Source organism: Capra hircus, chromosome 5 (assembly GCF_001704415.2).
Source record: "Capra hircus breed San Clemente chromosome 5, ASM170441v1, whole genome shotgun sequence".
In the NCBI taxonomy this organism is placed as follows: Eukaryota; Metazoa; Chordata; class Mammalia; order Artiodactyla; family Bovidae; genus Capra; species Capra hircus.
Genome location: NC_030812.1, coordinates 53,105,034 through 53,130,803, shown reverse-complemented (window position 1 = coordinate 53,130,803; position 25,770 = coordinate 53,105,034). Strand labels below are relative to the sequence as shown.

Genomic DNA, 25,770 nt, shown 5'->3' with positions numbered 1-25,770 from the left:
AAAAACACATCATTTCTGTGTGTGTGTGTGTGTTTTAACCCACATCAGGGATTGAACCTGTGTCTCCTACATTGCCAGGCTGATTCTTTACTGCTTATAGCCACCAGGAAAGTCCCTTTTCATTTTTTATACACCACTAATCCTCCAACAGAATGATGGCTCCCTGGGGTGGTCTCTTTCCTTGATGGGATACCTTTCCTCTTAGGGAAGCTTATAGTCCTTGCTTGGTGCTCAACATTAAGTGGCATATATTGGTTAACTAGTGAAACACTCAAACTGAACAGATTTTATGCCTTTTGTTGATTAAAATGTAATATTGAACAGTATTTTGACATAGTTGGAAGATCATACCTCAGAAACACTGTTTACTAGTGTTATTAAAATTGGCACCTTGCAAACCTCTTTGAAATTGTTTCCTTACTTGCAAAAAACTGGTGGTGAAACCTCTCTTAGCAGGATTGTTACATAACAAGTGAAACACACATTGAGATTTCTTGGCTCAGACTGGGGTGCTCCAGATAAATCATCTCCTTTCTCCCAACTGACGGCTGTGGACTAAACAGTGAAAATGATTCTTACTAGCATAGAATCACATAGTACCATGAGAAAACCTAACAGAGTGACTTTGTGACTTAAAGTTTTGAAAGTTATTATGTTGATGGAATATGTATGCATTTAATCTTCAATAATTTTTTCACAATAACTGTTTCATAATAAACTTGTAAATTTAGACTTGCACCTTTCCAGGTGCTGAACATTAAGCTAATTCTCTCATAAAAGGATTAAATGATTAAAATCAGTAGTTTCTTGGTATCCATGGGGGAAGAACTTTAGTTTCCTTTTTGTCAAGTCACATAAAAATGTAAAATATAATACATTTGTTTCGAGGACAAGTACCTGGAAGACTTGACTGTATGTTTACTGTATTCTTTTTAAACAGGAGATATTTATTGCTGTGTATTAAATACTTAGGTAGTCAGCTTACTTTTGATTAAAATTCAAACTTAGAAATTTTAAATTTAGACTAGTTTTAAGGTTGACAGTGAGGTAGAGATTGATGGAAATGTGTTTTCCTGCTGCATCAGTTTGGATTCCTGAAGAGTTTGATATACTACTAAGCTATTTCTTCAACAGTTATTAGGAACTGGATTTATTTTCTTCCTGAGTTTAGGCTTATAGCTCAGGCAAAGACATAAGCTCTTCTGCTGCTAGAATAGGCCTTTGGGAAGAAAATACATTCCATTCTGAGCTTTTGTTTGTAGCAAAATGTCAAGTCAGTTACCTACTGAACATAAACCTCAAGAATTCTGGGAAATCAAACCTGAAATAGATGGAGACAGAGGCTTCCCTTGTGGCTTAGTGGTAAAGAATCTGCCTGCCACTGCAAGGAGACACTGATTCCTGATCCGGGAAGATCCCACATGCTACGAAACAACTAAGCCCGTGCACCGTGACTACTTAGCCTGTGTTGTGGAGCCTGCACGCTGCAACTGCTGAGCCCATGTGCTGCAACTTTTGATTGCAAGTATTGATGCTGGCATGCCCTAGAGTCTGTGCTCTGCTACAGGAGAAACCACCACAATGAGAAGCCTAGGCAGCAGATCGAAGAGTAGCTCCCACTCGCTGCAACTAAATAAAAGCTTGTGCAGCAATGAAGACCCAGCACAACCAAAAAGAATAAATAAATAGATGGTGACATCTGCCAGGAGAAGAAAATTGGTATGGGATTTAATAAGGCCTAGTAATGCAGTTATAGTAAGATTCAGATAATCAACAGGAAATATTATGGTTCACATTGTATTGTTAATATTATTATCTATAAATTCCTCACTAATTCATTTTCAAACATACATTAAGTACTTTACTCAAAGTACTCTACTACATAGAGGTTTTGCGGATATATATATATATATAAAGAAAATCTGATTTTACCCCAGTTTACTTTGTAATGTTTTCCTCTATTTCAGTTTATCCCAGTCTTTTTTTTTTTTTTTTAATTTTAAAATCTTAAATTCTTACATGCGTTCCCAAACATGAACCCCCCTCCCACCTCCCTCCCCACAACATCTCTCTGGGTCATCCCCATGCACCTGCCCCAAGCAAGCTGCACCCTACGTCAGACATGGACTGGCGATTCAATTCTTACATGACAGTATACAAGTTAGAATTCCCATTCTCCCAAATCATCCCAAAGTAAACTGGGGTAAAATCAAGGAAGGCTTTGATACCAGACCAAAGTGTCTGTATATAATTTAGTACATAATAAAGAATTACTAAAAGATTTAATAATTAGCAAAGAAGTGAAAGAAAATGAATACATATTTTATATAATAACCCTCTAGAAGCAAACATGACTGTAATTGCTCTTAAATTTATATTTTGTATATTGTGCCTCTATTACTTGAACTGTTGTTGTTTAGTTGCTAAGTTGTATCTAACTCTTTGTGACCTCGTAGCCCACTAAGCTCCTTTGTCCATGAGATTTCCCAGGCAAGAATACTGGAGTGGGTTACCATTTCCTTCTCCAGGGGATCTTCCTGACACAGGGATAGAACCCACATCTATTATTTGAGTATCACTGCTCAAAAATAAAAATATTTCAGCTAGCTATTAAATGATTTCCAGTGTCTGCAGATACAAAGGCAGATTTTCCTAGACATAGTTTTTACTTATACTGCTAATATCCTCAGATCACTTAATATAAACCCAGATGTTAATATTAATGCTTCAAGTCCGACTCCCAGTGACCCCATGGACTGCAGCCCACCAGGCTCCTCCGTCCATGGGATTTTCCAGGCAAGAGTACTGGAGTGGGGTGCCATTGTCTTCTCCGTAATATTAATGCTTCCTCCTAAGGTAATAATGAATTCTGTATAATGCACAGTATACTGCTGTGGGGGAAAAAATATGTTATCTGTATTATTCAGAAAGAAAGATTTTAAATAAATTTAAACATATGTTATCTCCTCAAAAAAAAAAAAAAATAAAAGTGTGTATTTCAATGTTAAAAAAAAAAAAAAAAGAAAATCTGATTCATGATTGTGAGGTTAAATGAGTGTATGTGTGTGTGTTTGTCTGCATGTTTATATATGTGTGTATGTGGGTTGGTGGGAGAGGTTGGGTCAGGGATAGGGAGAATTAAAAAAAAACAAATAAATGACTATAGTGGAATATAAGTACAAAGAAAGATACACAAGAGAGAGAAACAGATCTGAGAAGGGAGGAGTCGCATGTTGATGGGAAGGTAGCTTTGCATCTGAGCCTTAGAGGTAAATGAGTTGAGTGAAAGATACACTAGCAGAGAGAAAACTGAGGCCTAAGTACATAGGCCAGGAAAGAGAAGGTTGAATTAATTTACCTCCATTGTAGTTTATGTGGATTGGAGTAAAATTCAAGCATGCGTGCTGTTTCTCAGTTGTGTCCGACTCTTTGCGACTGCATGGATTGTAGCCCACCAGGCTCCTCTCTCCAGAGGATTCTCTGGGCAGGAATACTAGAGTGGGATGCCATGCCCTCCTCCAGGGGAATCTTCCCAACCCAGGGATGGAACCCATGTCTCAGGCATCAGCAGGCATTCTTTACCACCAGCACCACCTGGGAAGCCCTGAAAATAAAACAGACTGAAGCTAAATATTAGAATTTGGTGTTACTTCACTATTAGAGATGTTAGATTTAACAAAGTGTGCATTTAAATTTGTAACTTAAAGTGGAAAAGGGAGGGAATCCTGTTTCCAACCTTGATTTTCTTTAGATACTTTAAACTGATCTAGGTTTCTTGGTCTCAATATTATTGATATTTTGGACTGGATAATTCCTTTTTGGGGGATAGTTAGAGGCAGCCCTGGCCTCAACCCAGGGCTAAGATTAGAGGGAGGCAAGGGAGGCAGGTAGGCCATGGTGTTTAAGGAGGCAATCACTCTCGGGGTCATGTGAACTTTAATCTTGAGTGTGGATAACCCTAAGAGTGAGTAAGTGCCTCCTTAAATTTGGAGCTCTGGGAACCTCCCATGCCTGTCACAGTCCTGGCACTGCCTCTGTCCACTGGAAGCCAGTAGCACCCTCCCAGCAGTGACAGCCAAATAAGTCTCCGCATATTGCCAGACACCCTCGGGGAAACAAAACCACCCAGGTTAAGAACCACTGCAGTTTTACTGGAATAACAGCATATTTCTTTTTCCTTTGTAAAATGGCAAGAGGAGCAGCCAGCAGTGTGATGGAATTCAACTGAAAGGTAGCAACTAAACACAGATGGAATTTGGGCTGAGACACACTTGGGGAGTAAGATTTGAAGAGAGAACTGTGGGAAGAGGCTGCTGTGATTAATGGGCTGATAGGCATTGGCATTAGGAAGAGACAAGGGTTTGTATGGAAGTTACCTAAAGGTGAAGGATCCATCCTGCTGTTAATAATCTACCTTACTTCTAGGCCTCGGCTGCACTGAAGAATAATAACTTTGCTGTCAGTCTTGGGGTCGATATGGATGAGACTTCCAACTATGTTTTCCTGGTCCTTGTACAAATGCTCAAAAAAAAAAATCTACAGAGTGCTTGTACTTTATTTTCTTTTTATAAAACTAGGCTGTCTTCTTGGTTAATGCATCACTGTGCTTATATTTGCTATTATCAGTTCTACCCTACCCTGCTCTATTCTATTTTCCTGGGCTCCGGGGAAGCTGTGGCACTTGGGGATGTGCAGTTTGTGCAGTGTGGTTACTAAGGTTACAGATACTTAGACCCTAGCAGAGTACTAGCCTTATCAGTTAGTATGAGATCACAAAGGCATGTCATATTATATATGTTTTCATGGTAAAGGTTAGATATGGCTAATTAATGTTTAGCAATGGGGTTTGAAGCCTAAAATTCCAGGGGCCTCATATTCAATCATATTCAAGCACATAGCTCCATATACTTTTGTGACACTTACCACAAAAGTTGCTCTGTGGTGATAATAAATTAAGTGAGTGTTGTAGCTCACTCACATCTGCCAGGCAGCGTCCTGTGTGTTTTATTTGCATTTATTGTTCCCGTAACCTTTGGTGGTGGTTCATATTATCTCCATTTCATGGATGTGGAAACTAAACTTGGCCAGTTTCTTTAACTTGCCCACAGTCACAGGGTTAGGATCACTTGATTTCAGATCTGCCAACTCTTGAGTGCATGTTCTTAACTGTTACTTCAGGGCTGCATGTAAATGACCTTGTAGGTTGTGCAGGGCGCAACTCCAGGTATCCCAATACACACTGTACACATTACGAGTGCTTCAAGAGTGTCTTGGTAGGTACACACACAAAGTGAATTCTAATGCTTTGAAGTACCATTCCCTTTTAAATTTTTATTGAATGGTATACAGTGAGGGATGGGAATATGAGGAGTGATTCCCTTCCTTCCTCCCTCCTTCCATCCCTTCCTTCCTTCCTTCTTCCTTGTGAGGATAAGCCTAAATGTAAATTCCTTTGAGGAAAGGATGGGATTCAGCTGAAAGATTGTTCCTTACCTATTGTGATTTCCCAAATTCTAGTGTAGCTGATGCTCTTCAGGAATGAAACTACCTCTTTAGAACTCTCCTTTAGCTAGTGTTATTGAAAATCCTATAATACCACCCGAGTTCCCTATCTGAGGCCTGAGGCTAGAATATTCTCTCACTATTATTTATTATTGTCATGGAGCCATTAGCTTTTGCCATTAGAAGCTATACTTATACTAAAGGTGTTACAGCTGGATGTATGTGCTTCAAATTCTCATTATAGGCTGCTGACCTCTCCCTATAAATCTCATCTTGGAGTTATCAGCTTTCTACTTGTTGGCTCTAATTGGAAAGTTCTCTGCTATATCCAGGTACAAAATGTACTATCAGAACTTGAATTTCTGCCCCTTATTAATATTGCCTTTGTGACTTATTTCCTCAATTCTCTTTCCACTGGCAATCCAGGTGAAACAAATTCCTTGGTTTTATATACAAAGTGAGCTTGTGGTAGAACACATTACAAATCATACAGTGCAATAAACAAGAGCACAGTCTAATACTTTTACCATTAGAGAATATTAAAATGTCCTTTACTCTACTAATTAATTACTTGCATACCACTTTTTCACTTAATACTCTAGAAATAAATTCCTGCATTTTTCATCAGTTTGAAACTCATTTTGCAGTTGCAAATCCAAGTGTCAGATAAACAATAGAAAATTCTGTGAAGAGTTTGTGAGGAGTTGTGTTATAATTTCCTGAAACATACCTACACTTCAGATGATGTCTAATTTTATGGATATGGAAACTAAAGACTGTGTAATCCAGAAATGGCAAAGGGAATGTTTGTGACTTGATTTATCTTTCCATCAGAAATAAACATTTCCCTGAGCAAATCCTTTAGAATTTCCAGATATTTAAGCTGGTGAATTTCTCAGTGGTATATCACTATATCCTTTTTTTGAGATAGGAAGTATATATACCAAACTTAGAAACTCCTGAACTCTCAAACATTCCTGTTCTAAGATCTTTATATACGATAATAATGACATACCTGAAATCAGTGTTACTCAGAAAAATTTACCCTAAGTTCATACTTTATATCTTCAGTTTCAGTTCAGTTTAGTTGCTCAGTCGTGTCAGACTCTCTGCGACCCCATGGACTGCAGCACGCCAGGCCTCCCTGTCCATCACCAACTCTCAGAGTCTACCCAAACTCACGTCCATTGAGTCGGTGAGGCCATCCAACCATCTCATCCTCTGTTGGCCCCTTCTCTGTCTGCCCTCAATCTTTCCCAGCATCACGGTCTTTTCAAATGAGTCACCTCTTTGCATCAGGTGGCCAAAGTATTGGAGTTTCAGCTTCAACATCTGTATATATTTAAATTTCTAAACAATTACTTCACAAATTTCAATCAAAAGGCACTTACTTTGAAACAATTGTGTAGAGTATGCTGAATGTGAGTTTTGTTTTTCTTAGGTTTTACTTTTTTCTGTTAAAAATTGATTAAGCAATTTTTAAATAAATGAAGCTCAAGCTTCATGAGGCCATGAGGTAAAATGATCAAAACTGTATAATATCTAAATTAAGACCTATGTAGAATTATGTTATTTCCAAGAAATTAAACATGAATATATCCTTTTTCCTCAAATGAACTTATTTTCCCTAGCGTTAATATTGAGAAACAAAGAGGAAAAACTTTAACTTAGAAAATCTTCATTATTGAAATATGAGGTTGATCATTTTCTTTTTGCTAATATTTGGAACGAAATTTTTCCAGGCCTCTTCTGATTAAGTTACTCTACAGAATATTTAGACTATGTGCATCTCTTATATTTGGTGACAAAATATGTGTACAGTAAAGGAATTTATTGCAGGATATTGTTACCTTGGGGCTTCCTTGGTGGCTCAGGTGGTAAAGAATCTGTTTGGAATGCAGGAGACCCAGGTTTGATCCCTGGGTCAGGAAGATCCCCTGGAGAAGTGACTAGCTACCCACTCCTGTATTCTTGCCTAGAGAATTCCATGGACAGAGGATCCTGACCAGGTCCATGGAGTTGCAAAGAGTTGGACATGATTAAGTGACTAACACTTTCATTTTTTTTTCATTGTTACCTTCAGAATTATAGGGGTGCTCAGGAGACTCAGCTGAAGATACAATAGGAAAGTTAAAAGATAAACTGAGACATATCAAAATTCTTAAAAATTTGAGCAAAAAATCTATTGGAATTAAAACCAAACCGGAAGTGGTTAAGACGGCTCCACCAAAAGGTACTTGGGGCGAAACTTTTATAGAGAAAAAGCAAAAGCAAAGTAAGGAAATTATCACCTGCTTACAGCTCAAAGCCTAGTTGGCAGTTTCTGATGAGCTGTCTTTGGTGTTTTGATTTTATAACTGTGAGGCACAGGCTTAGATTTTGGTGTGTCTACATAGACCTCCATAGCACATAGACCTCTACAGTCATGGTGTCCCTGCTTAATTAACTTAACAGATAGTACCCACTTTGGATATGTATTATATTATGAATTTGATTACATGGATTTAAGAGAGATTTCAGCTTTGTGTAGCACCAGACACACTAGGTTAATCCAAATATTACTCCTTGGGTGCATAGACTTGATATATTGTTTTTCAGAGAATATGTAGACTATGAGAAAATAATTCCTGATTTCAAACAACTTAGAAAATTTGTTCCTATTTCCAAAATGGGTCTATACAAGTCAAGTACCCCTGACCTCTTTGCTCATTACTTTATACAGAAAATGGAGACCATGGTTAGGAATAGTCAGCTTCCACCTTTTGAGTATTAAAGAAGAAACTATGACCAAGCCATACCACTCAACTGTAAATCTATTAATAATCTTTCCTGGTTTAGTATTAGTAGAAAGGTTATCTTTGTTTCAACCTCAGTTTGCCCTTAGTAAAGGAAGCAGTTCCCATTCTGCTGTTTTTTTGTGCACATTGGAAGACAAAGGAAGAAATGTCTCACAGAAATTGTTTAAAATGCATAAATTTAGGATACCATAAAATGTTAATCTGTAATCTGTAGAACCCTGCATAAATATCTCATGCTCAAAGGACGTTAACAGAATGCATTTGGGAACAAGAGGATTTTTTTCCACAAATACTTTGAATACAATAATAATCTGATATTTTATAGTGGCTAGTCATTTCTTCCTCTTTGCCTTCCTGCTCTTTTATCATTCTCTTTCTCCATTTCCTCCTCCTTCTTTCTGTCTTAGCATTCCCCTATAAATAGAAATAGTCACTGCCTTTTTTTAAAGTTGCCATTATTTTCCAATCTTGTGATTCGTATTTTATAGGAACTACAATTCTAGGCAGAGGAAGAATTTTTTTTATGAGTAATGGTTTAAAAAATTTTTCTTTATCTATTGTCTATCTATCATCATCTATCTATTTATTGGCTACAGTGGGTCTTTGTTCCTGTGTGTGAACTTTCTCTGGTTGCGGTGAGCAGGGGCTACACTCTAGTTGTGGTGTGCAGGCTTTTCATTGTGGTGGCTTCTCTTGTGTGGTAGAAAACAGGAGTGTGGGTTCAGGAGTTGTTGCCCAGAGGCATGTGTACTAGCCCCCAACCAGAGATGGAGCCTGTGTACCCTGCATTGGCAGGCAGATTCTTAACCACTGGACCACCAGAGAAGACCCTGGAGGAAAAGTTTTTTAAAATATATATGAAGTTTTAAATAATACTCTCTTTTTTTGTTGTATTCCAGTGGGTTAATAATTTAAAAAAAATTATTCATAATACTATGTGTTATCAAGTGCCAAGCTGTCTGCAAGTAGTATATTATTTTTATTATTTCAATGACCTATAACATATTTCCATTTTGGAAAAGAAGAAAATTTGACTTTAAGAAAGTTAACTAAAATTTCCAAATTCACATAGCTTGTTAGTGATTAGCCCAAGAAAAGATAGATCCTGACTCTTAATTCTTAAAACATTCTATAAATAATTCTTGGATGTCTTAGAATTAAATGCTACTAAATATTTTTTCAGTATGTCAAATATAAATATTAAAACCTCTTCCATGATAGTCTTTTATAAATAAAAGAGTTTATAGGTTTCTAAAATGTAGACTAGAATCTCTCTTAGCTGTGTTTGCTTATAATTAACATAGGAAACATAGTATTAAGTACTTGTATGAATATCAGATTATAACAACAGCAAAGATAATTTCATGATTTCTATAGCTTTTCTATTAACATGTGAGTTGCATTATTATACCTTAGTTGTTGACATAATCTGAATGAACATAGTTCTTATTTCAGCTTGAAATACTGATACTGTATTTCTTAATCCAATGCAGTTTTTATTAATATCTATCATTGGGAAGTATCTACTCAATAAGACACACCTAACCAAATTTTATAATCCTTTTGGCTCATGGGCTTGGATTTTGAAGACTTTAAAAGCATGCTGATTTTGTTTTCCAAAGATTCTTTAGCAATTCTAAGACTTAGTCCAGGAGTCCAGAGCTACTTTTTCATAATGCTCTTGCAGTTCCCACCATTTTTCTTTGATCTTATCATTCCCTATCCTGGAAATTAGTTTTTAGTTTGCTCTATTAGTTTTTGTTTGCTGCAATATATTGTTGTGCCCCTGTCTTATTCCTCTTCCTATAATGTTCTTACAGATATTATTGTCTATATGCAATAAAACAAAACACAAAGACAACCTAAAACTACAACACAAACTCTTTATGATACGATGTTGAAACCGTGCTGTATAGCCAAAGTGATGCAGGAAAAGACAGAGTTGCCGACAAAGAATGGCAATCATTGTCATTGGCTCATTCCCATCAGGGGCTCACAATTCATATCCCTATTTAGAGCATCATCAACAGATGCTAACACATTTTCAGCCTCGTGCCAAATTTAAATGCTTATAAGGAAACTCAAGTGGCTCAAGTGGTAGGAATCTGCCAGTGCAGGAGCCCACAAGAGATACGGGCTCAATCCCTGGGTTGGGAAGATCCTCTAGAGGAGGAAGGGGCAACTCACTTCTGTATTCTTGCCTGGAGAATCCCATGGACAGAGGAGCCTGGTGAGCTATAGTCCATGGGGTTGACTGAGCATACAAGTACATGAATGGAGACTCGGAAATACCACTAGAAACAAAAGAGGCATTAGACTTACAAAATGTGTAAGCAGACCACAAGGAAATTTGTGATTTAGTCTGCTTTTAATATTTGACTTTTGGGGGAGAGTGATTTCATGATTGCAATTGATACATTCTATTTAAATTTTGGTGAATGTCTCTTTTTTTGTCATTTGAAATAATATCATATATTAACTTGAACTTTGCACTCTGCAGAAAAAGAAATCTTAGAATTTCATTTTTGGAGTACTTCCCTGGTAGTACAATCACCAAGACTCCATGCTCCCAATGCAGGGGATCTGGGTTCAATCCCTGGTCAGGGAACTAGATCCCATATGCCTTAGCTAAGAGTTGGCATGCTGCAACTAAGACCCGGTGCAGCCAAAAAAAAAAAAAAAAAGTCTTGAGAATTTCATTTTTCCAAACATTGAGATTGTTCCTTTCATTTGCTACAAGAAATTAAATAACTGAAATTCTGAAAATAACATAGTGCTTTCTCTGAAATACTCTTGGGTTCTAACTACCCAAAACACATGAGGATCCATGCCACCATTGGCTACTGAAACCACTTATCATGCCAAATGTTTGCAATTGTGTAGGGTTTATTTCAATGATTGTCTTTTCTTTTTTACCATTTGACTGACAGATATGAAAGTCATTGGCAGCCTCTATCAAACACAAGTGCTGCCATGTATTTAACAACTGAAAATACCCACCTTTCATCTTGGCAGCCTAATAAAGAGCCTGATGTTCTAAATGTCTTCTCAAAAACCATTTTTTTTTTTTAAAGAATATTTTGGTGCTTAATCATAGTCTCCTCAGAAATCTTTAAATTAATGTTGTACAGGATTTTTTGTGAGGAGCTGTGTGTATGAAAAATGATTTACATTGGCAGATTGAGAAGTCTAAAATGAATTCTATTTGAATAAAACATTCAGGGCAAAATTTGTACAGAAATATTTTTAGTAATATCTATATACACACAGTTGATTCTTGAATAATAGGTGTTTGAACTGCTCTAGACTTCACTTTCACTTTTCACATATTGGAGAAGGAAATGGCAACCCACTCCAGTGTTCTTGCCCAGAGAATTACAGGGACGGGGGAGCCTGGTGGGCTGCCGTCTATGGGGTTGCACAGAGTCGGACACGACTGAAGTGACTTAGCAGCAGCAGCAGCAGCAGTCCACTTATAGAGGGATTTTTTTCAATAAATAACATACTAGAGCACTACACAATCCAGTTGGTTGACTCTGTGGATACGGAATCTCCAATACAGAGGAACTTGGGATACGGAGGCTGATAGGTTATACTGGATTTTCATTCACACAAAGGCTCAGTGTACCTAACCCCTCCGCATTGTTTAAAGGTAGATTGATATACATACATTTTACTTGAAACAGTCTTGTATAAACTCATTAAGCTTTTTCTCTGCCTTTAAATTGGAACTGTGGTTGCCAGAATATGTTAATACCTTGAAATAGCAAATACAAAATATTAAGTAAATCTGTATACTAGTATATCTGTACACCTTTTCCATTGCAGAGGCCTTCCCTCTAATCACATTAGCTAAAGGAACCATTTCTCCCAACCCCTTATTCCTATGATACTTAAAAAAAAAATTGCTTCATACAAAGCAATACTTTTGTCTGCTTGTATCCCCTACTAGGGCAGAAACATTGTATGTTGATTTGCTGCCAAATTCTCCTGAGTCTAGTCTTCTACATAATATGCATTCATGCATTATTCATTCATTCAAAAATATTTCTTAGAATTTACTTGGCTTGAGATGGGGAAAATGTGATGAACAAAAATGAAGTCCCTGCCCTAATGGGATGCAAAACTTGTATTAAAAAGGAATATTTTTCATAGTTCCAGATTTATTCTATAGCTGGGCAATAGTTTCTAGGGCTCATATTATATAGATGTGAGAACAGAGATAAAGTTAGTCTCCACCCCCACCAAACGTTCCTTTTATGACTTTTCTATTTTTATTCCAATGAGTCATTTTAGCATGGGTGCTTTTGATTTGGGGAGAGTCACTGAACATTATCGGTTATTACTGGTCCTTACTTTGTCCATTTGTGAGAAGAGGGAGACAATTCAGTGCTTTTCTACAACTTAGGGCTTAATAAACCACTATCGATTGTGCCTTCCAATGTGCGTCAGCTTCTCTTTACAGAGAGCCTTTCTGGCCTTTTCCTAAATGGCACTCATAAAGGCAGTCTGGAGTTTTGTTTGGTGGGAAGATCTGCACTAATGCTAACAGTTCACCGTTCTGGAGTATCAGTAGTCTCTCCAGGTGACCTGAAGTACTGAATAAAATCTAACCAAACAGATGTTTCCTATTATTACTTTAAATGGTGTAAAGAAAAAAAGTTTGAATTTACAGATCTTTTAAATTGTAACCATAATTTATTTTAACTTAAACACAATCTAATATACAGCCTTTCCTATGCATTTTAGTGCTGGAATCATACTTTATGAATTGATCGTACACGAGTTACAAAATAAATTTGCTGTCTTAGTTTTCCTGTACGACTGCACTGTTTAGTTACCATAAAGCCACACATATTGTTATTTCTGTGTTTTCATAAAGCCAGGAATATAGTATTTACCTTATTACAATTTTCATAATTATTTGTTTCTAGTTTTGCATCCCCTATTTAGTCTGTGAGCTCTTTGATACTAGACACTCTATTGTGCTCTGTTTTGTAACAGTCTAACCCAGCACAGTGTCTACCATGTAGATGAGTGTCTACCATGTAGATTGCTGAAGATCCTTTGGGTGGCTGTAACAAGATTACAGTTCTGGAGGCTGAAAGTCTGAGATTAGGGTGCAACATGGTCAGGTGAGGACCCTCTTTCAGAATGCTGATTCCTTGTATCCTCACATGTTGAAGGGGTGAGTTAGTTTTCCAGAGTCCCTTTTATAAGGACCTTAATCCCATTACTGGGGCTTCCCAGGTGGCACAGTTGGTAAAGAATACGCCTGCCAATGCAGGAGATAGAAGGGATGTAGGTTCGAACCCTGGATTGGGAAGATCCCCTGGAGTAGAAAATGGCAACTCACTCCAGTATTTTTGCTTGGAAAGTTCCATGGGGAGAGGAGCCTGTTGGGCTACAGTCCATGGGTGACAAAGAGTCGGACACAACTGGAGCATGCAGGCACATACGAATCCCATCCCTAATCACCTCCTAAAGACCCTATCTTGGAATACTATCACCTTATATGTTAGCTCTTCAACATAGAATAAATCATAGATCTATCATAGATGAGAATAGATCATGCTTAGTATATGCTCAAAAGGGATGAATAAAAATTAAAGATTTAGATTGGATCCAATTCTTTGTGCAGAGATTAGAGCCTTGAAGAGAGTATAGTCCAGAAGGGAGAATACACTTCAGCAATGATTACTTTTTTCACTGTGATAATGGTTGAAGTTATGAAATACAGGGACAATATAGGGACAATAATGAAATGAAAGTTGCTTAGGGAAGAGTATTCAATCTAGGTGAGAGAATTGAACTGATGAATTCAGATTGTTGTTATGAAGACCAACAGAGAAGAATTCTTGAGTGATTGTGAAGGATTTGTAAGGAGTGTACAGAGTAAAGAATGATGAAATTTAATTGAGAATAACTTGTTTAAAATTGGAAAAATAGACATGAAAGTGTTGGAAAATTCATTTTATTATTGTAAATTATTGAGTTATCACTGCTAGCATATGCTAAAACTAGATTTCTGTTGTCAATTTTTAAAAGCCCTTGGATAATTTAGATTTATATAATTCACTTAAAAAGCTATATTAAATGTTAATAAGTGATAATACCCACCACATTAAGACTTTGCTCCATGCCATGACTGTGCTACATATTTTTGAATGCATTATCTTTAATATTTAATACACTGCAATTGTTCACATTTTACAGATGAGTAAACAGAAGGTTAGAGAGCTCATTTCACTTGTCTTTGATCACACAATTTATGAAATGCCAGATCTGACATTAAATTCATTCCATTAAAAAATTTTTATTTGTTTTATTCTTCTATTCTATTCTTCTTCTTCTTCTTTTTTTCTTTTTTTTGACTGTGCCAGGTCTTAGTTGTGGGGTCTTCATTATGGCACACAAGGTCTAGTTCCCTGACCAGGAACTGAACCTGGGCCTCATGCAGTGGGAGTGTGGGGGTCTTAACCACTAGACTACCAGGGAAGTCCCAAATCCATTCCATTTGAATTGAAAATTTGTGCTTTGTTGCACTACACGGTAATATATCCCAATGAGTCCCTAAAGTATGTATACATTTTCAGCATGAGTTTAAAATGTCAACCATAAATGTATATAATTCAGTTATCTCTTAAGTGATCACTCATTCATTCATTGATTCATCATTCACTGACAGTCTAGGCACTGAGCAAAAAGTACTGTTTATACAACATGCTCAATGCCCTTTTGAAATTTATAGTGGAGGAGAAAGGCATTTAGAAATATAAATAACTATGTAATAACAATTTTGATAAATGCTATGAAGAAAAATACAGTGCCTTTTGTTAAGTAGATTATAGAGCAGGATTCACATGTACTTACTTTCCTGTGGGCAAATGTAATTAGATTTACAATATAGCTTAGTGTAACCCAAGAAGATGCTTAAAATAGCTCTAGATAAGTGGTATCACAGCAGTGTAATCAAACCGAACAGCCTGAAAACATTGGTGTTCCAGCAGCACAAAGGGAATTTTGGTGAATTCAAGAAAACTGCGATGGTATACCTAACAGGTTTTGAAACTTTACCAAATTTTACATGTGTATTTCAACTTCAGAAGGTGACTTTGGAGCTATCTCTGCAATGACCTACAACTGTTCACAAAAAATAATAAATATCCAAGAGTTGACTATTGCACTGCCCTTTAGAAAGCAGTATCTATCTTGCTGCAACTCCAAGCATGTGGGAAATTTTGAAATAGAAATATTGAGAAAGTATTTGTTAAGTTCGAATATTTGGCTTCATATATTACTAACATTTGGCATAAAATCTAAATAGCAGTAAAATAGGAAAATTTATATCTTTTAGCACCTAATAAAGCTGAATGGCCAAAATAAACAACCAAAAACAGTTTTAAAAGGCAAACAAATAAAAAAAAATGTGAAACTTACCTAGATGTTAATAACAACTTAGGTCCTGGCTTTATTGCAATTCAAAGGTTCAGTTCAGTTCAGTTGCTCACTCGTGTGTGACTCTTTGTGACCCCATGAATTACAGCACACCAGGCCTCCCTGTCCATCACAAACTCCCGGAGTTCACTCAAACTCATGTCCATCGAGTCGGTGATGCCATCCAGCCATCTCATCCTCTGTCGTCCCCTTCTTCTCCTGCCCCCAATCCCTCCCAGCATCAGGGTCTTTTCCAATGAGTCAACTCTTCGCATGAGGTGGCCAACGTATTGGAGTTTCAGCTTCAGCATCAGTCCATCCAATGAACACCCAGGACTGATATCCTTTAGGATGGACTGGTTGGATCCCCTTGCAGTCCAAGGGACCCTCAAGAGTCTTCTCCAACACCACAGTTCAAAAGCATCAATTCTTCAGTGCTTAGCTTTCTTCACAGTCCAACTCTCACATCCATACATGACTACTGGAAAAACCATAGCCTTGACTAGATGGACCTTTGTTGGCAAACTAATGTCCCTGCTTTTGAATATACTATCTAGGTTGGTCATAACTTTCCTTCCAAGGAGTAAGTGACTTTTAATTTCATGGCTGCAATCACCATCTGTGTGATTTTGAAGCCCAAAAAACAGCCCCACTGTTTCCCAAACTATTTACAATGAAGTGATGGGACCAGATGCCATGATCTTAGTTTTCTGAATGTTGAGCTTTAAGCCAACTTTTTCACTCTCCTCTTTCACTGTCATCAACAGGCTTTTTAGTTCCTCTTCATTTCCTGCCATAAGGGTGGTGTCATCTGCATATCTGAGGTTATTGATATTTCTCCTGACAATCTTGACTCCAGCTTATGCTTCTTCAAGACCAGCATTTCTCATGATGTACTCTGCATAGAAGTTAAATCAGCAGGGTGACAATATACAGCCTTGATGTACTCTTTTTCCTATTTGGAACCAATCTGTTGTTCCATGTCCAGTTCTAACTGTTGCTGCCTGACCTGCATATAGGTTTCTCAAGAGGCAGGTCAGGTGGTCTGGTATTCCTATCTCTTTCAGAATTTTCCACAATTTATTGTGATCCACGTAGTCAAAAGCTTTGGCATAGTCAATAAAGCAGAAGTAGATGTTTTTCTGGAACTCTCCTGCTTTTTCCATGATCCAGCAGATGTTGGCAATTTGATCTCTGGTTCCTTTGTCTTTTCTAAAACCAGCTTGAACATCTGGAAGTTCATGGTTCAGGTATTGCTGAAGCCTGGCTTGGAGAATTTTGAGCATTACTTTACTAGCATATGAGATGCGTGCAATTGTGCGGTAGTTTGAACATTTTTTGGCATTGCCTTTCTTTGGGATTGGAACAAACATTGACCTTTTCCAGTCCTGTGGCCACTGCTGAGTTTTCCAAATTTGCTGGCATATTGAGTGTAGCACTTTCACAGCATCATCTTTCAGGATTTGAAATAGCCCCACTGGGATTCCATCACCTCCACCAGCTTTGTTCGTACTGATGCTTTCTGAGGCCACCTTGACTTCACATTCCAGGATGTCTGGCTGTGCGTGAGTGATCACACCATCGTGATTATCTGGGTCATGAGGATCTTTTTTGTGCAGTTCTTCTATGTATTCCTGCCACCTCTTCTTAATATCTTTTGCTTCTATTAGGACCATGCCATTTCTGTCCTTTATCGAGCCCATCTTTGCATGAAATGTTCCCTTGGTATCTCTAATTTTCTTGAAGAGATCACTTGTCTTTCCCATCCTGTTGTTTTCCTCTATTTCTTTGCATTGATCACTGAGGAAGGCTTTCTTATCTCTCCTTGCTATTCTTTGGAACTCTGCACTCAGATGCTTATATCTTTCCTTTTCTCCTTTGCTTTCCTGTCTTTTCTTTTCACAGCTATTTGTAAGGCCTCCCCAGACAGTCATTTTGCTTTTTTGCATTTCTTTTCCATGGGGATGGTCTTGATCCCTGTCTCCTGTACAATGTCAGGAACCTCATTCCCTAGTTCATCAGGCACTCTATCTATCAGATCTAGTCCCTTAAATCTATTTCTTACTTCCACTGTATAATCATAAGGGATTTTATTTAGGTCATACCTGAATGGTCTAGTGGTTTTCCCTACTTTCTTCAATTTAAGTTTGAATTTGGCAATAAGGAGTTCATGATCTGAGCCACAGTCAGCTCCCAGTCTTGTTTTTGCTGACTGTATAAAGCTTCTCTATCTTTGGCTGCAAAGAATATAATCAATCTGATTTCAGTGTTGACCATCAGGTGATGTCCATGTGTAGAGTCTTCTCTTGTATTGTTGGAAGAGAGTGTTTGCTGTGACCAGTGTGTTCTCTTGACGAAACTCTATTTGCCTTTGCCCTGCTTCATTCTGTACTCCCAGGCCAAATTTGTCTGTTACTGCATGTGTTTCTTGACTTCCTACTTTTTCATTCCAGTCCCCTGTAATGAAAAGGACATCTTTTTTAGATGTTAGTTCTAAAAGGTCTTGTAGGTCTTTATAGAACCATTCAACTTCAGCTTTTCTTTCTTTTTTTTTTTTTTTTTTGCTGCCCCCCCCCCTCAACCTCAGCTTTTCATCATTACTGGTGGGGCATAGGCTTGGATTACTGTGATATTGAATGGTTTGCCTTGGAAATGAATAGAAATAATTCTGTCGTTTTTGAGATTGCATCCAAGTACTGTATTTCAGACTCTTTTGTTGACCATGATGGCTACTCCATTTCTTCTAAGGGATTCCTGCCCAGAGTAGTAATTATAATGGTCACCTGAGTTAAATTCACCCGTTCCAGTCCATTTTAGTTCGCTGATTCCTAGAAGGTCTACGTTTACTCTTGCCATCTCCTGTTTGACCGCTTCCAGTTTGCCTTGATTCATGGACCTGACATTCCAGGTTCCTATACAATATTGCTCTTTATAGCATCGGACCTTGCTTCTATCACCAGTCCCATCCACAACTGGGTATTGTTTTTGCTTTGGCTCCATCCCTTCATTCTTTCTGGAGTAATTTCTCCACAGATCTCCAGTAGCATATTGGGTTCTTACCGACCTGGGGAGTTCCTCTTTCAGTATCCTATCATTTTGCCTTTTCATACTGTTCATGGGGTTCTCAAGGCAAGAATACTGAAGTGGTTTGCCATTCCCTTCTCCAGTGGACCACATTCTGTCAGACTTCTCCACCATGACCTCCCGTCTTGGGTGGCCCCACACAGCATGGCTTAGTTTCATTGAGTTAGACAAGGCTGTGGTCCATGTGATCAGATTGGCTAGTTTTCTATGACTATGGTTTCAGTGTGTCTGCCCTCTGATGCCCTCTTGCAACACCTACAGTACTACTTGGGTTTCTCTTAACTTGGATGTGGGGTATCTCTTCACGGCTGCTCCAGTAAAGCACAGCCGCTGCTCCTTACCTTGGATGAGGGGTATCTCCTCACAGCAGCCTCCCCTGACCTCGGGAGTGGGGTAGCTCCTCTCCGCCAGCGCCCTGACCTCTGGCATGAGGTAGTTCTTCCCTCCTCCCTTGACCTCGGATGTGGGGTAGCTCGTTTTGGCCGCCGCCCCTGACCTCGGGAGTGAGGTAGTTCGTCCTGCCTCCCTTGATCTCAGATGTGGGGTAGCTCTCTTGGCCGCCTCCCCTGACCTCTGGAGTGAGGTAGTTCATCTCGGCCGCTGCCCCTGACCTCGGGAATGAGGTAGTTCGTCCCGCCTCCCCTGACCTCGGATGTGGGGTAGCTCGTTTTGGCCGCCGCCCCTGACCTCGGGAGTGAGGTAGTTCATCCCGCCTCCCCTAACCTCGGACGTGGGGTAGCTCCTCTCGGCCACTCCTATGCCGACGCTGCCTGGCACTCTCGGTTGCCGTCCCTGACCTTAGGCAAGGGATAGCTCCTCTGGGCCACGCTTCTGCGCGGTCAGTTTCAGACGTTACCTTAGGATTGTATTATAATAATGTTATAAGAACCTGGTACTTAAGGAATTTGGGAAAATTGCAGAAAAATCAAAGTCAATGATTTCTGTTGTTTTTTTTAAAAGTTTCTCACCAACAAATGTGTGTTTAGTTTGATTTTTCCTTCTGCCCTTTCCTTTCCAAGTCTATTCATAAACTGTTGGAAATCTGGTGATTTCCTGACAGTTGAGGATATTTTTGTAATTATCTGTAAAGTTGAAAGGCTAAGGACTCTATTTGTTAGCTGTCAGAGAGCCACTGAAATGTTTTTCATGAAATAAGTGGAAATATGTGTTAAAGATAGAAGACAACAAGAAATCCGATATCATAATTAAAACTCATTATCATCTGTCAACTCTATTGTGAGCTACTGTGAGGCTTCTCTGTTACCACCTTTCCTGGGAGTTCCTTCTCCTGTCAGTACTTTTCAGTGTCCTCTCTCTTATCTTTCTTCCCTCCCCTCACAAAAAAGGAATTATAAAATTGGATCTTGAAGAATAAATAGGGACTTTGCTAATAGAAAAGTGAGAAAATGACTCCTTGATGGGCACTGGCAACTGCTAGGGCAGTGAAGACAGGAAGATACGGAATAACAAGGGTTGAGCTGAAAATGGAATTCAGTGTCGTTAGAATATATAGCGCAAGGGAAGAAATGACAGGAGAGGAGAACGAAGGGGTCAAATCAGATGGCAAAACCGTTCAGGGACAGGAAGAACACATCATACATTAGATGAGGGGCAATTCGGTGACCAGGAAGGGGCTTACCTCTACTACCAGGGCAGGAGGGAATGAATGAAGGACTCACAGGGGATACAGAAGTGTGCACAGATAAGAACACATTTATGGCATTTCATGCTTGTTCTGATGGTTTTCATTTTCTTTGCAAATAAGAAACCTAGTCAGCCACAGATTGACAGATGACAGGGTGGTTGGGAAACTTGAGAAGAAAGGAAGAGTTTAGAACCACATTGGAAAGGAGAGGAATGTGCCAAGAGATATGAAAAAAGCTTACGGGAAAGCCATTGAGAGTCCTGCTAACAAGTGAAATCTATGAATGTATATTGGCATCAACTTGTGAGGTTAATTCATGTTTTTTAGAACTCTACTTAGTACTGTAATTGCAGTGCCCATTTTGAGTTTGGAAGTTCCAGGCTTCTTGTTGCCAGAAGACAAAGATGTGAGTGACTTGAGAACATTGATGATTAAAGGTGATGTTAATATTTATTGAGTACTTGATGTGCTAGAAATTGTGCTTAGTGCATTATAGACATTGCCACATTTGTCCCCTCCTTTCCTATGAAGTATTAAATTTTATGCTCATTTTAAAAAGACAAACAGAATCCTGTTAAGCAATATTCCCAAGATATTTTACCAATGAGTAGCAGAACTGGAATTTGAATGAAGATCAACATTGAAGCAGATTACAAAAGAAAAGAAGGTTAGAAAAGGGCTAATTTGGTGGTCCAGTAGCTAAGACTCTGAGCTCCTAATGCAGGGAGGTGGGGTTTGATCCCTGGTTGGGGAACTAGATTCCATGTGCCACAACTAAGAGTTCACATTCTGCAAGTAAAGATCAAAGATTCTGCGTGCCACAACTAAGACCCCGCACAGAGCCAAATAAATAAATACAAATAAATATTAAAAAATGAAGAATAGGGTCAGTAATTTGGGAGATGATGTAAGCCTGAAAACAGGGGAAACTTTCAAGGAAATCCCAGGACAAAATTGACAGAAATAATGTTTTTAATGTTGTCTGAAGGACAGGAAAATGATGGGGAATTGGAATGTCGATGTTTAAGACTTCAGTAGTAGAAGCATTAAGAGTGCCCATTAACTTCAAGCTCTAAGTGAGTAACTGAAAGGAGAGTAGATGTGGAGGTCACAGTTTCTCTGGCTAGGTTACTGGTTGTAGTGCATGGTTATTGATTATGAATATTGATTATGGTGTGACTTTGGAGTGAAGAGAAATGAATTTTGAAGATATGGTCTGAAGGATATTAGGTCCTAGTTTTCTGGATGGTATAGTTTGGTGAAATGAACTTAAGAAAAATTTCCTTGTGTAAACTGAAAAGTAACAGTAAGATGTAGAGTAGAACTTGGTTTGTGCTGAGCCTCTGTTCTATGCCTAAAGATATGGAATTAGCAGGTATTCAAGAGGGCTCAATCTAAGTCAGGTCTTCAAGGAGAAAAGATCATAGAGAGAGTCCAATGTCTAGGTTAGGAATTAGGTAATTTATTTGAAAAAAAAAAGGGAGCTATAGAGGATTCAGTGAAAAATATTAGGAAGGACATTAAGAGGAGTGTGGTAGAGTGGAGAGTATGAACCGAAAAGAAAAAATACATAGCACTGTAGTTGTGTGAGCAGGAGACTGAGAAAGAGGATTAGAGATTAGAGGAAACAGTTTATTAAGGGGTTGAGAGTATGAGAGACGGAGGCATTGTAGAATTTGATAGCTTCAAATTTGTAAATAGAGCTTGGTTTAAAGGCATTTCACTATTTTGATTCCAAAGAGTGTGGTGATCTGACTTCAACCACATTAATATTTGAGTAAGTGAGTGTAGCACTGTTGAAAGTTCTGTAGGTGTTGAATAACAGACATACCTTGTCGGTCAGTCAATTCAGTACAAGTTTTGGATTAAAAATAACTGGATTTATGTTTCTGATTCTGTCACCTGCTTAATAATATTTTACTTAAAAATATATTATTGTCTAATATTTAGTATTTAGGTTTGTGTAACATCATCTTTTGATTATTTCGACAGATTCTTTCTTAATGATGTTAATTTCCATTGCCGTATTTAAAAACAACAGGGTCTTACCTGAGCACTGCAATAACTGTAATAGAAATCAAGAACTTTAAATGGGATCTGTAGATTCACTTGTTCTACACTGTATGAGAAAGAAAGGTGGCATATAGAAAATAAAAGAGATACGACATCATCAAGTGGATTTCCTCAAAAAATTCATCATAATTCAGCATTGGTAGTGGTTTTACACATCACATCATCCTTCCTCTCTTTAATGCAAGCATACAAAGTATATTAATGAAAGATATATCTTTTAACTGTATGGTAGTTCGGAAAGCGTGAGCAAAATTGAGGTTGGAATCTTGGCTCCTGACCCTAACGTTGTGTAATCCTGAAAACTTGGCTTCTCCAAGCCTAGTGTTCCCTGTTCTATAAAATGGGAATGCTAGAGTAATCAAGAGGATTGTAGCAGCCCATTTAATTTTTAGACACCTCTATCAGAGGTTATATTTACCTGGAACAAAGCTCTATCTCTCTGTAGTTTTCTAAGGCATTTGTTGGAATTGCATTAGGAAGCCGAAAAATCATTAAAACTAAGTTTCACACTGAGTTTAATTTTTTTCTATGTTTATGCAGCAATCTGGGCTTTGACATCTCAATAACAACGATGGTTTAATTTCCCCCCAAATAACTATTGAACAACCAAAGTATACAAGGCAGTGCTATGTGGGAGCCCACCATTCCCCACTCCCAGCCAAAGCTAGCTATTAGAGGCATATATCCCTAGGACCATCTGCTTTCATGTCAGGTGTGGTCAGGTGCAGGCTGGGAGAAACCCATGGGAAGTGCGGATTCTATGCAAATCCAATAATGGGTGTTCATATCTCAGCAGCTTGTGCCCTTGTGGTCAGTTATACTCCATTTAGTTGGAGGTCTTTGAAGCACATTGTTTAAGGCACCATACATATTTGTCCATCCTAATCATATGTAAAAATAATGTTGCTAAAGGCTCTAGTGTACACTTGGTTTCAGAGAATAACATATAAATGTAAATCTGGCTCTAGGGAAGACAGAGGCTAATAGGAACTGCTATATGTTTTGCTTTCTTCACATTTCCCCATGCTAGTCCACCTCATAGCCACCTCAACTTGCATTATAAAAATGTGGTGAACTAAGTACCGTGACACCAATAAGACAAGCTGATTCAGATATGGTTTTGCAATGTGTTTTGGCTTCAACCTTAGTCATGGTTAGTTTTCAGTATAGTACTTGAAGAAATTATATTTGTTTTTAATACAGATTTTTTTCTCTCATCTTTGACTTCTCAATTAGGAGGGCAGGTGATTTACATCTCCATAATAAAGATATGTGAACAAGAATTGTGCCTTTAATATTTTTACTGAAGTTCTGCAATCACAAATTTCGGTTTTTCTATTTTCTCACTTTTTGTTTATTCTAAGATGATTTAAGTCATTTCCTTGAATTCTACTTACGTAATTTTGTTGTGCTTGTTTATCGATTTTAGGTTATACTGCTTGTTAAGGAGCATGATAGAATTTCTTGAAGTTGGCCATGAAAATGACTACAGACAGTAGCTGTAAATAGTGTTTCTGTGGTTGTATGTTACAAGGCTTTGAAGAATCTGCCTCCTGTGACTTTCAGAGATCACCTTTGGTGGTTGTGTAAACTTAAAATAGTGGATTTGTTTTTGAGTATCTAAGAGTATGACGTGGAGTCTCATGCCTGTCACTTAACAGCAGAAGGACTGTTATTCTTTAGCTTTGTCCTAATGCCCTTGCATTCTTCAGCCTTGGGTCAGTCAGCCACTTATCAGCTGATGTGATTTTACATTTTTGCCTCAATCATTATCTCTCACTTTAAGTTCTCCTTTTGTAGTATTTGCTATTTGCTTCCATTTTCTGCACTTGTGAGGAAAGGAAAGGAGAAAGAGATTTAAAAGAAAATAATAGGTGGGTTCTCAGTTATTTTTTGCTTTATTACTAATGCTAACTACTAGCATAAAGTATGGAATTATGATTGAGGTATTTATGAATAATTCATTCAAGGAACTTTTTCTTAAGCCCTAATGAACACTGGATATTTACAAATATAATTGGGTGACGCTGCTAAGTTAAAGGAGAAAACACTCTCCTGGGAAAGTAGGTTTATCTGCTATTTTCTAAAATAGATTCTCTTGACCATTCTGTCAAATATATCAGTAAAATTATCTATTTTAGTTAATATAATTTTTTAACTTTTATCACTCAAGAGGGAATAACCAACCATGTGTAAATATGAATAATATATTTTCTTCCTCTACATCACAAGTTCTTAGCCTCTCTAAAATGAACTTTTATAAAAATATATTTTATTTGTATTAATTAAGATTTGCTAATGAGTTAGAAAAGATCATGAACCCTGAATAATGCATTTTAATTGCAAAAAAAGATTCAAATTTAAGTTAATTGATTATTAGATGACCATACTCTGGACATAGAACTTCATGACACCATGGAATATTAAAATACTGAAATAGCTGCTGTTTTTTTTCTAAAAAGTATGGCCACTTAATCACCTAAATAATGGCCTCTGAAATTACAAAATTAAAAATTTTATTTTTCTACCTGATAATTGCAAAAGAGATTAGACATTAACGCAACTTTCCAGGGACTTAGAATTTCCTATTATTTATTTATTTTTTAATATTTATTTGTCTGCACTGGGTCTTTCTTGGGGCACATGAGATCTAGTTCCCTGATCAGGGATTGAACCTGGGCACTCCTGCATTGGGAGTGGAGTCTTAGCCACTGGACCACCATTTCTTATTTGTGTTGATTTTCAGTATTATAAGTCAGAGAACTGTGCTCCCAATGCAGGAGTACCCAGGTTCAATCCCTGGTTGGGGAACTAGATCTCACATGCCCCGACTAAGTTGCTCAGTTACTGAGCAACTGAACTGAACTGAACTGGCTGCACTGGGTCTTAGTTGGGGCACATGGGTTTTACAGTAAGGGACCAATAATATAGTTTTTTGTTAGTAGGTAAAAACCTTTGTCCAACTTCTCTGTGATTTAGACATGCATGTTTCAGAAGGTCACATATACTAACTTCTACACAAGGTGAAGTTTACTCAGAAGGTCAAAAAGCATGCCAAAACAAATAGAAAGCATTTTATTTCACTTTAACTACCCTCTTAAAAAAATTGTTTATTTAATGGATATGATCATATGACCGTCAAATTAGTGCTTTTTTTAAAACACATATCAGCTCACAAGCACTTACCTTTTAAGACCTGTGGCCTGTTTCTGTTTTTAAAAAAAATAATAA

At 37.9% G+C, this 25,770-nt stretch overlaps 1 protein-coding gene across 2 annotated transcripts in view; it reads left to right on the top strand.

Moving 5' to 3' along the window:
- Nucleotides 1–25,770, top strand: part of SLC16A7 (solute carrier family 16 member 7) — a 194,113-nt gene that overhangs the window by 30,871 nt on the left and 137,472 nt on the right. The window contains exon 1 of one of the 2 annotated variants that reach the window (XM_005680253.3): nucleotides 4,008–4,231. The exons of the other annotated variant lie outside the window; for it this stretch is intronic. The gene's annotated coding sequence lies outside the window, so the exon portion shown is untranslated. Of the gene's footprint in view, nucleotides 1–4,007; nucleotides 4,232–25,770 lie in introns of those variants that run through there. 2 annotated transcript variants of the gene reach the window in all.